Raw genomic sequence first — 12,657 nt, 5'->3', positions numbered from 1 at the left:
CTCACTTCCATCTCTCTCAGAAGCACTTTGAACGCGACGGCTGCCATGGACTTACTCAATAGTTTGGCAATGAAACCTTTTGGTGTTGGCTGTTTCTTGTAAACCAAGAGAAATCTTTATTTACATGACGTTGTTTGGTATCAAGAGCTAATGTAATAATGCACTTTGGATGTTAGCTTTCATTTGATACTGTATGTGTAAATGTGTGTGTGTCTGTGTGTGAGACAGAAAGTATGTATGAATATGTGTTTGCGCAGGTTGGCCAGTTCTTACCGTATCCTTCAGCAGACAGTACGTTTTATATATCTCTAAGTTGCTGTCTGATGTTAAACTGCATTATGTTGGTTACTAAAAGCACACAGCTCTTTGACTCTCTGTCTCTGTGTGAGGCAGACAAGATCTTTTATTTGTTCTTCATTTCCAGGGGAAGTATGTTTCTCATAAACCTATCATGTCATCTCATTTACACTTAAGTTTTATTACCAGACAATGTATGGCGAGTATGCTGAGATATAATAATACATTGCTTCAACTTGCTGTTTCTGTTTGAATGAGTGTTCAGGATCATATTTTACCCTTGAGGACTCAGAATCATCTCGTTTTGACCTTACAGTTGGTTGCGTATCATGACTCAGATCTACCTGATGCCCAAGTTGCCTTGTGAGGTTTTTGCAGGGCCAGAATTAAATGGCCTTTATCATTGACCATTGATTATTCTGTTATGAAAGTCCATTTTGTTATCCAGCTGTTAATGTTAGCAGTCACTTGGTCATCTTAACAGTTACTGTACATTTATCAACTATAGCCATTTTATTTTTGACACATCGATACACAACATTTTGTAATGAGGGTGTCCACCCATATTTTAAGGCAAATGCCCACATCCATTTGTATAGAAAAATGCCCCAAAGTTTCATATTTTGCAGTTAAGACATGTAGTTGAACTGGACAGCAAAAACATCAAATATACCAGTCAAAGGCACTGATGCATAGGATACATTTTATCACTAGTGGTGTGGCTTGAGCATTACCAAATTTTTTGTACACAGTAAATCTGTGTACAAGGTAATCTTGATGACTTGCTTTTCAGTCAATTTTTGTCACATCATAAAGACACAAGGAATTGTGTTGCTGTAACCTCTGTACTTCTCCTTGAATAAAAGTAGAATAGTCACTCAAGACAAAGTCAAATTACCAATGCCAAGTGAATGTAAAACCATTTCAATATCTGCATAGGGGAAATTAAGCACATTCCAAGTACTTGCCATTTTTGAACATTATTCTAACTAGGTTTGATGTAGAAAACTTAATGTGGCAAATGGAAGACGGTCATAAAAGCATTGTATACAGTATACAAATGTGGCACAATAAAAATCAAGGACACCCCCATAATTCACCACATTTCGTAGAACAAATGTTACAGAATTCATCCATTGTCATTTATTTAAATGCAGTTTGTCATATCCCGCTTTAGATTTCATTCTGCTCTCCATTGTTGTATTCTACAGAAATCATTTCATATTTGGATGTTACACTGCAATTTCATTAAATATAAATGTTGAAAGTGACTACTGTTTGTGACTCACATTCAAACCACTATTCAAATTAAAAGTGAAACATTCATGTTTTTATTTAATCTTATCTTATTATGTGCAGTATCTGACTTACATGAGATGTGAGGTGATGAGACGTTCCCTCTGATAATTTAAAAGCGCTGCAACTTGCAGTGTATTTGGACATATTTAATATTTGAACCATGTTGACATATTCAGCTGCACAAACTCTTTTACTGATTCTAAGAATCAAGATTTATCTCTGTATGTTTTTTTGTGTTACAGTAAGTGTAGGTGTTAGGTGTTACTTTGGACTTTGAATGAGGCTTTGAGCCCAGTTCTGGCAAAAATATTTCCCATCAAACCTCTCATACCACATACTATACCCTGCAAGGAGGACCAGCAAAAAGTAGAGATTTCAATATGTCAAAATGTACACTTGAAAAATTTACAGACAAATTCAATAACATCTTGTATCACTTTTTCCATCTGGATACCTTCCAGAAGTTGTGTGAGCATTTGTTTTAACACAGTCACAGGGTCGAGTTCGGTTTTGACTTCAGGGATGATTTTCACCAAAGTACATCCTTTCTGTAACTCTGCCTTGATTAGATTCTTTTTACCACTCAACAAGAAGGTGTTGTTTAGAGGTATTTATGCTGTAAAATGAAAAGACGAGGGAAAAAAAAAAAGAAAAGCTGGCCTGTATTAGTTTGAGCTGTACAAGTTGACACAAGTTCTAATTTTCCAGGAATTTGTTGCACAGTGGTGCACGCAGCAGTTGTGTTTAAGACATAGAGAGGTAGGCCAAAGAGGAGGAAAATGCCACTCGTGTCCTCCTGTCTCCCCTAGCTCCTTTGACCTCTCCTCTTCTCTCCTCTCCTCTCCTTCTGTCTTTAAGCTGTGCAGGCATTCACTGCTGCATGGGCCAAGCCAGAGAAAATAGACAAGTGAGCAGATAGATTTATTGTAGCATTGGTATAAATAGAGCTGCCTGTCGACATCTGTGTGCATGTGGCTGCATGTGTCTGTCTTTGTCAGTCAGTGTTTGTGTGTGTGTGTGTGTGTGTGTGTGTGTGTGTGTGTCTGTGCGCATATGTGTGTGTGTCCGTGGGAGTGTGCGGCCAGGTTAGAATGGGTATATTTTTCCATGTGTCCCTCTGAGAAAGAAATAGTGCCTGAGGAATGCAACATCGTCCCCACTAGAGATGAGTTTTTGTCTCCACTTACATTGACTATTACACGAACACAGCCTCACAAAAAAAGCATTAATCAAGGGTTGCCGCTGTAAATGGCTCTATAGTGTTACGCTGCAGACAGTAATTTCCATAGATCAGTCAGATAAATAGAGTCACGCCATGTATTATCTCCTACAGTGGAGTCTTGGTGCCCCTCTGCTTCTATTTACCCTGCATTTACAGTATGTACTGTATGTGTTCACTTGCAGAAAAACAACAGGAGAGGCAGAACATGGGATTATATAAAAATGAGAAATGAGTGGGCCCGTATAGGGAAATGAGCAACAGGGCAGGGAAAATTAATGAACAGAGGAAAAAGGAAAGGAGGGAGAGTTTGAGAGGAAGATAACGAGAGAGAGAGAGAGAGAAAAAGAGACACGGAAAGAGAATTTAGAGGTAACCCGACACTATAATGCTCTTCCATTTGTGTGAACTCTCCTCCAATCCTCTATAGATCTAGCAGTGAGATGTTGCTTACACAAAGGACACATCTAGAGATCAGCTCTGTGTGGGGTTTCATCTGATACCAGCGACTATAATTATAGGAGTGGGGGAGACAGACAGACAGAGAGAAACATGTTTAATACAAACCGTGAAATGAAGCAATCTTGCTGGTTCTGCAGATGAAATATGCACTAAAAGTATCATTTATCATGCTTTCAAGATAGAGATACGCACATTCTCACATTTGTGCACATCCTCATGAACACACGCATATACAACCTCGACTTTGGCTCAGGGTGTTTGGAAGAGACAGTGATCTTTATGAGTTAATGCAGGCCCTGGAGGTGATGGCTCAGCTGCTTCCTAGGTTCCACAGCCCACCCAACTAGGTTAGTGGTGCTAGGAGATTTAATAGTCCATTTTGTGCACATCAGTGCATCTCTGCCTTTTAGGTACAGCTTGCCTCAGGACCCTTCAGTAACATGTACTGCACAACAAAACACATCAGGAGTTTTTGACTTGATTTATCTTGCACAAGGTTGTTCCTGAACACAAGGTGGGTCCAGTGCTAAGCCAGATAAATTGCAGTGCAGATAAAGCCCAGCGAGAGTAGTTTCATTATAAAATGTATTTTGGCAAAATTACCCTCCTCCTTAAGAAATATACCGTATGAGAAAATACGAGTGCTTTTCTCGACGAACCTGTCATCATTGCAACATCCTGAAACAACACTTGCTGCCTTGAGAAATGCTCGTGATTGTCGTGGGTGGATAAACATTGAGATGACCTCGCAATGAATCTTTTACTCATCCTTCTCTGTTAACCCCCCAGCCCCCTAGATCTCCCTGCATACGTCCCACATCTCCCTCTCCCTCTCTCACACACTGTTTTCGTCACTCACACACACACACACACACACACACACACACACACACACACACACACACAGTCTTACTTGGAATTCTGTCACTTATCAGACTCAGGACTGTATCTGCCCGCCCCTCCATTTTCTCTGTTATCTTGGGCTGTGAAAACATGGCTGCCAGAGGTTGGTGGGAGACAGAGGGGGCCTGCTGTCTATTGTGGCTGCTTTGGCTCGGTATCTGTTCCTGTGTGAAGACGGGGCAGGACTCTTTCTCTTTAGGACTGAGACAATAAACAAGGTTGTTTGTACAACAAGAGTCATGGAATGCCTTGATGGGAAGCAGACAACCAGCTCGCTAAAGCACATGCACATGTGCACTGGCAACTTGTGATCAGTTTTCATAAAGCATCTTTTCCATTTGCACGATTCTCTAAGAGGCAGCTGAGTGAGCAATAATGTCCCAACACTCAACACAACCCTCCAGCTCAGCTACAGGAGGCTGCTACAGTGTTTAAGCAAGGATCCAATGAATGTAACATACTGTATGTGTAGTTTTATTTGGGTTCAATATGGCAGTAATACAGTTTAACAGGTCTAAGCAGTGCTCATAAAACTACATCAGTTATGTCTGTTTTGAGGAATATTATACGATACACATGTTGGATAGAGATGGTACATTCATTTTGGTATTTGAACACAAGATGGCGTTCTTGGAGCAGAAAGTTGATTTACTGTTATTCTGCACCTCCAGCCTACCAAGCCTTGCAGGCTACACTGAGAGGACTGATGGTAATGATAACAACGACCAAAAAAGAATATTAAATATCAAGTCAAATGAAATAAACTAAACTGGAACAAAATAAAATCCAGTAAAACATAGAATATATGAAATAATGAAAATAATGGATAACAAGGAACTATGGCAGAAACACAGGACTTGCCCTTAAAGGCATTTGAAGTAAAGCTGCCCTTCATTCGGCTTGGTTTCAGTCACCTCAAATTTTCACCCAATGCAACCATATGTATATTATTTAGATTATGTTTGCTTGTGTCAAAGTCTGTGTGTGCGCTTGTACATAAGCGTTGCATAGTCTTTAATGTGCGTCAGACAGAGAAAGAAAGATTTTTATTGACATTTTTAGCTAACTAACCCATATAATTATCCAACTGTTCTTTATACGGTAATTTTGCTCTGAAGTTACGATAAGGCTTTGTAAACACATTGTTGGATCAACTGCGTCTGCTACCTTGCATACTACCCGCGTTGAATTACACTCACACTCACGCACACAAAAACACATATTCCCAGAAGCACTCAGTCACACTCACACACATAGACACTTGCACACAAAGGTTTTGAGACAACAATAGCATGCAAACATGTTGTAATCATGCCCAATTAGAGATACTCAGGGGTAAGTGAGGCGGTGAGGAAACAAATTCCTCTAAACAAAAAGACTGGGTGAATGAGTGCGTTAATGTGTGTGTGTGTGTGTGTGTGTGTGTGTGTGTGTGTGTGTGTGTGTGTGTGTGTGTGTGTGTGTGTGTGTGTGTGTGTGTGTGTGTGTGTGTGTGTGTGTGTGTGTGTGGTTGTGTGTGTGCGTGTGTAAATCCATACATGTATTTTCCTTTTGTAATGTGTCCGTAAGTTTTTAGAATAGAATGATTTCCCTCTCCGAACCATGCTTCTGCTTTGCCAAAACTCTCACTGAGACAGCTTCATAGTCTCAGATTAAGAAAGAAAACCATATTCCTTACATGGGTCAATGCAGATTTCAAGATTTTGTTTCATGTGCTGTTCTGGTGGACTGCTGTGGTGCAGCAGGTAGCGTGTTGAGTTAGGACAATGCTTTTTTTTTATTTTTTTTTAGGTTGAGACAGTGGTTGGTTTAAACCCTGTGAAAGTGTACTTTTTGGCCATTATTGGGTAGTGCGTAGTGAAGAAAGAGAGAGTGTAGGAGGGATGAGGTTCTGCAAAGGTCGTGGACTGGGCTCAAATCCAGGACATCATAGTCACATGGTATGCACCTTAGGGCGCCTCATAAAAGTGTTTTTGAGCAGGACACTGAACCCCAACCTATTTCCATGTGCCAAAAATTGTGTTGAAAAAAAGTGTTGTGTTTTCATTTCGATGCAAACTTTGATAAAACTTTGCTTTCTATGTAGTTTTCTATTTCTGTCCTTTATTCCTTTTCCTTTTTGATACCCTCTATAAAGTTTGAAGAACAAAATAAGTAGAATGAGAAAAGCAGGTAAATTCTAATTTCTAAAACAATGCATTATTGTGACCCTTTTAAAATTCCACGTTAGCTGTTTTTAAAATGAATAATTACTGTGGAAACTTTGGTTGAACTGAGCTTCAAAAATATGACTTTCACTTTCTCCCTTACCCAAAAAATACAACCCAAGAAATATTTTCTTTTCCAATCACCAGAGGAAAAAAAAAACACATGGAAGTTTAGCATCCCACTTTGGTGCCTGTTTTGTTAAAGGATCCTCAGTGAAGTTTTAACTCCCCTCGGGTGTTCTCTGTGCATTCTGTGAATCGTTAGGATCATCCAAATAAAGCCTGTTCTCAGAGCCCCAGGATATTTTCATTCCCCGCAAAAAGGGATTAATTGATTAGAAACACACTGCAGTCTCGTGATGGGGATTGCAACATAAATACAATACATTACAGTAAGAAACAACTATGTGACAGTTCTAATAACATGCATTTTCTACTGGCACTGGAAGGTACAGCACACATTTGATCTGCAGCATAGCATGGCATGCCTGGATATATATGTTTTGTAGCTTATTAAGATAAAATGAGATTAAGTGATTGATTATATAGTGACATAGTATATGAGTGAATGTTAAAGTGTCAGTCACTGTGAAGAAATTCAGGGCCCTGCTGATTTCAAATTCTGTCCCACTTGTGCTGTAAGATAAAGCCATAAAATGTCATATTGTTGGACTCAGAGGGAGAAAAAATGAAGTGGAGTGTGTGTGTGTGTGTGTGTGTGTGTGTGTGTGTGTGTGTGTGTGTGTGTGTGTGTGTGTGTGTGTGTGTGTGTGTGTGTGTGTATGATTACATTTAGTTCTTAACTTTCTCTTTTTCAAACCACCACTTCAATCACAAACGCCATCAATTTTGTATGCTGATTGTTTAACTGGCAGCCTGTCATTTGTCCCGGCTCCCTATGGTGTGACTCTACATCTTTCCCTTCCTTTGCGCTGTTTTTCCGGCCCTGTCTGCTCCCCACATCTCACACAAAATCACTCACAAAACATGTGTCCCTGCATGTAAAAAACATTCAAACACCCATGCCTATTGACAGCATCATGCGCCCACACTATTTTCCTCCTCTCTCTGTCTCATACGCTCACACAAACACATACAGACAGAGCCAAGAATTTGCTTGTTAGAAGTTAGTTACTAGTGTTGAGCCTTGTAATTGACAAACCTCTGCTCTGCCGCGCTCCCCTCTGCTTTGCTCATTTTCGTCGGTTCAGTCTAAAACTCTCCAAGAAACATGAACTTCGCTTGACCTCCCTTCTCAGAGAGACACGGAGAGTGAGGGTATGACAAAATATAATTAATATACCGCACAATGTACTGTCACAGTGTCACTGACCCATGTGCTGAGATAGAGAGTAGGGTAAAGAAAGGCCAAGATGAGGGAGAAACGCAGAAAGGGCGAAGATGAGGGATTTTGCAAAATAGCCACAAGCTATCTTTAAATGACTGTATGTTGTAATTATTTCTGACCATCTATCATAAATCCTATCACTGTACCTTCTACTTAATTTGGGATGTATGAGATCCATGTTGAGAGTAATAGTGGTTTGGGTTCATGATGGTCCTATGCGTGCATTAAATGGTGAAAGTAACCATGACACCCACTTTGCTATTTCTGAAACAGTGAAGTCAATCTTGAAAAGTTCGTGCCAATAAAGGGGGGTTGCGCCAAAGTAAAGGAAGACCCATTACTGTACTGTATAAAATGAAACAAAGTCATGGCACAATGACCCTCCACAGTTTAAAGGGCACCAATACACTACATCTCCATTTACACAGCACCACTGACTTTACGTGTGAAAGACGTAATCAGACCAAAGTTACGATGGTTTTCAACCAGACGTGAAAGCAGCAACGCCACTGAACTTTGTAGTTAACAGGAAGGAAGTGATCTATGTATGTAACCGAGACAGATTAACAAAACTGTTGAAAACAGTTTGGATATGATGTAAAGCAATTTGACATCTTGGGAAATATGACTTATTCATATTCTTGCTAAGAGGAAGATGAGAAGATCAATACCACTCTCATTTCCTGTTTCTCCGGGTCCTGTCTTCGTGCTAAACTAACAGACAGGAAATGGCCTTGCTGTGTGCAAAGCTAACAAAATCTCCCTACCAGCACATCTAAAGTTCACTAATTAATATATTACATCTTGTTAAATCTGTACAAAAACTAAATCCATGCAAAACTTAAGCAGCTAACCTGTCTCCTGCTGTTTCTAGTCTGTGCGCTAAGCTAAGCTAACAGGCTACTGATGATAGCTTCTTATTTAGCATACAGGCACGAGACTGGTACTGATCTTCTCATCCTGCTTTTGGAATGAAAGCAAATAAGTGTATTTCCCAAAATGTTGCACTATTCCTTTAGTATGTCCCTTAGTCAATTTTCATATGTGGCCATTACTGTGTAAACAGTGGGTATTAAGACTAAAAGTGTACCTCGAACATTCTGAATGTCAATTTTTAATAATATTTTTTTAAAAAAGGCTGGACTAAACTTGCATGGTACAAGTTGGACAGCAGAGCATTTACTATTTATTGCAGGGGAAGATCACTTGAAAACAAGTGATCACTGTCTTTGTGTGTGACACTTCATGTTGAGCCTAAGGCAACGGCCACAGGACAAATCCAGTTTTAACACTCACTGTTTAGGCCTTAAGCCCCACATGAACCTAAAATTTTATAAGTGGATTTGTCTGATGGAATACAAACAGAAAAAAGTCAAAGATAAAATCTTATATTACTGTATGTAATGTTTGTATTATTATATGTATTTCTCTATACTGGTAAATCACTGCTGTTCCATGATACTAGCACACTAAAAGTTAACAGTCTGACTACGCAAGACCATAGACTACATACAGCATTCATAAATACAGTATGACCTAATGTGTTTACATGGCACTCGCCACTAGACTGTGAAAACTTAGCTTGGCCGTGTCTCTCCCTACAGGACAATAAAATTTCAATTGAACCAGACACTGCAACTCGACAAAAATACCAGCACTATTGGGAAAACTCTGTGTTTTAGTTTATTATTGAATTAAATGTCCAGCAGGTTCATATTTCGTGTAGCAGAGAGAGTGAGAGTGAGAGTGAGCAGTGCAAGATGAAAATAATAAACGTTTTCAACGGCTACAGGAAAATCAAGTTAAGACAAAAAACTTTTAGGCTCAAAATAGGGAACTATGAAATTAACCTGGCACGGGTCTTTAACAAAAATAAAGTCTTTATGTCTCTAGACTCAGGAGTCAAGTTGATCTGAGACTAGCACTGAAATATTTCCCACATCATTTTTAATGAATGTATCTGAACAGGAACATACTCTACAATGAAGAATGGGAAACAATTAAAGGTGTCTGTGTGTGTCTGTGTGTATGTGTGTTGTGTGTGTGTGTGTGTGTGTGTGTGTGTGTGTGTGTGTGTGTGTGTGTGTGTGTGTGTGTGTGTGTGAGAGAGAGAGAGAGAAAGAAGGAGAAACACACACAGAGAGAGTCAGAGAGTAAGATGGCAGACCTAACTCCTTGGCAGAGGACTGCAGTCCAGATGGAAGTTGTGTGTATTATGTGTCTGCATGTGCATGAGTATGTACACGATATCCTTTTTCATTATGAATAATGCGTAATAGGTCCATAGCATGAATATGTACTGCATGTGTAAAAAAGTGATGTTGCCTGCTGGGACCTACACTTGTCATTCAAATTAAAAAATTTAGGCCCCAAAGTCATTATCCGTGATATGTTTTGCAAGTAACAACGCTTAACCCAAAACTCCTGAGGTTTATAGTTCCTAAAGATGTTTACTTAAACCAAACTGACTTAATAATAAGCACATAATTTGACGTCAGTGACATGCAATATGGGCACAAACTTGACATTTCTGACTTTTGATTTGTAGATCCCATCAAAGTAGCCTCCCAATGGAAGCCTGTATCAGCAAGGAAAAAATAAAATGAAAAGTATCTCATATTTTAGACTCACTGTCTCGAAATTTTTACTCCAAAGTTAAATTTTTTCTCAGTCATTATCTATAAATTTTGACATTGATTTGATACAAGTACATGAAAAGTTAGATGAAAAATTGATTTAAAAAATCAGAGTAATGACAAATAAAATCACTTTTAAAAAAACTTTTTAAGGAAGAAATGACACATTCCTTTTACAAAGGAAAATGTACCAGTGTAACCAGCAGCTTATGTTTTTGGTATATATTGCCCTATAGAACATATTTTGCTGACTTTATTCATTTTCTGTACTTTTACTCCTGTTACACTATGTTTTAGCATAAAAATTATATTTTATTTGTCACGTGTGGCCACATTGGCAGCTCTTCCTAGAAAGTTACATAGACCTGCTTTAAACAATATATGAAACAGGTCACTTAAAGAAAGCCTAAGTGACAAATACAGGATAAAGAGTCATAAAGTCAGGAAACTTGTCAGTTACAAAATAGTACCCAATTCAATTTTGCATTTTTAAGAGCAGAATTTTTTTTATTTCTCCTTTCAAAAGTTTCATGGTGTTTAAGTTACATATTTGACTTATTATCTCTTTTCTTCTCGTAATTTTCATTTATTGAGCTTAGATTTTGACTTGCTATTAACATTTCCAGCTTTATCATAACTAACATTTCATCTTTTTTTTTTTTTTTTTTTTTTTTAATTTCCCAGATGGAAATCTCTGTTCATATCTTCCAGGCTGTTTTACAACCACCTTTAACACCGTTTTATAATTTGGTCTATAGGATTGCTTCACCGGGTCACAGTCGGCATCATCTTTGCTGCTGTTTGTGATTCCCCAAGTGGAGAGAGAGGAGTGATGTTTGAATTATGTTTATAAGGAACTGTGGTTCATAAAGTAATGTTACTATCAGTCATGATGAGAGGAAGAGAAACAGAAAGCTCAGGGTGACAGCATGCAGCACATCTTGCTGTAGAAGTGAACTCAAAGTCAGAAAAACCATTAAATTTACTAACAGGCCTGCTTTCCTTACATGCCTTGAAATAATTAAAGTTACTGTCCCCGCCAAATCTTTCAGATCAGGGTGCTGTGATAAATCCCTCTTGGAGAAAATTTGATGTGGGATTGTTTCCCTGATCTTCTAAATTTGTGTATGGCAACTTAATTGCGTCTGAATGCTAAACTCATGTAGTGTTTTACTACTCTGGTGACTCCATGTTGGCAGAATGCTTGCTTTCCTCCACTGGTGGGGGAAAACCTTTTTATTTGTGGTTTCTGAATCTTTATTCTAAGCTTCACATAAAGCACTAAGATAAGTGATATCATGTGGTCTTCATCAACAAGGGAGCTTTTTGTTTTACTTTATAGCCATTTAAATCCAAAGATTAAAGGCCGTGACACACAGGGAAGGTTAGAGAGCAATGGGTACTTCAGCTGACACTTTTAACAAACCCTCATTTCTTTACGATGCATTCTCTTCTTACAGAGCACAAAAGGGTCTTCACATTGAAAAAATACATATTTTGCAAACCCATCTCCAATACACATCTTAATTTTTTAAATAGAAGCTTGTTCCCTGAGGGGGAAAAAAAAAAAAAAAATTAAAGCGTAACTCCAGTGATTTTTCACATTGAGATCAGTTTACTTGACATGGTTAATACTACCCAGCCTCTGAAAACAATTGTATAAAGTCTTTTGTGGCTGTGGAGGAGCTTTGTAGGGTCCGAGAAACTAACCTATGATGTCAACAGGGGGTACAAGTCAGGGAGGGTCTAATGAAAAGATGCTGTGGGATGCATTATGGGATAAGTAGCATCAAGTATATTTCTATATAGGACATTTCTTCCTCCAAAATGACACACACAGCGGAGAGCCCCTTTAATTCAAGTCAAACCAGTGGGGAAAAAAGCCTTGCTGTAGGTGGAGGTGTTAAAGGGTATCCACTCTGAAATACAAAGTTTGAACTGAAGAACTAAAGCCAAGAGTGAAGTAATTAATTAAAGCATGAAATTAAGAAGTTAAATACACAGATGCCCACAAACAGAGGAGTGGGTCACGGTCCAAGTCATGGTCTGATTCGAGGAAAAAACAACGCAATGGTCTCCCATCTTCATCACCTCCTCATCATAAACTGCCAGTTTTTAAAATACACTAAAAAAAAAAGTCTGTTATGACTGCAGTGTGGGCTTCGTCATGATTCTTATCCTCATGCTGTCCTCCTCCACTTCAAAACCCTCTTCATCATCATCCTTTTCACCAACTCTACGAACCCCAGATTCAAACGCAAAAGTGCATTTTTCTTTTGGAACGCG

The sequence above is a fragment of the Xiphias gladius genome, chromosome 16 (assembly GCF_016859285.1).
Source record: "Xiphias gladius isolate SHS-SW01 ecotype Sanya breed wild chromosome 16, ASM1685928v1, whole genome shotgun sequence".
NCBI lineage: Eukaryota > Metazoa > Chordata > Actinopteri > Istiophoriformes > Xiphiidae > Xiphias > Xiphias gladius.
The sequence above is the reverse complement of the archived record's forward strand: the minus strand, read 5'-3'. Positions refer to the sequence as shown.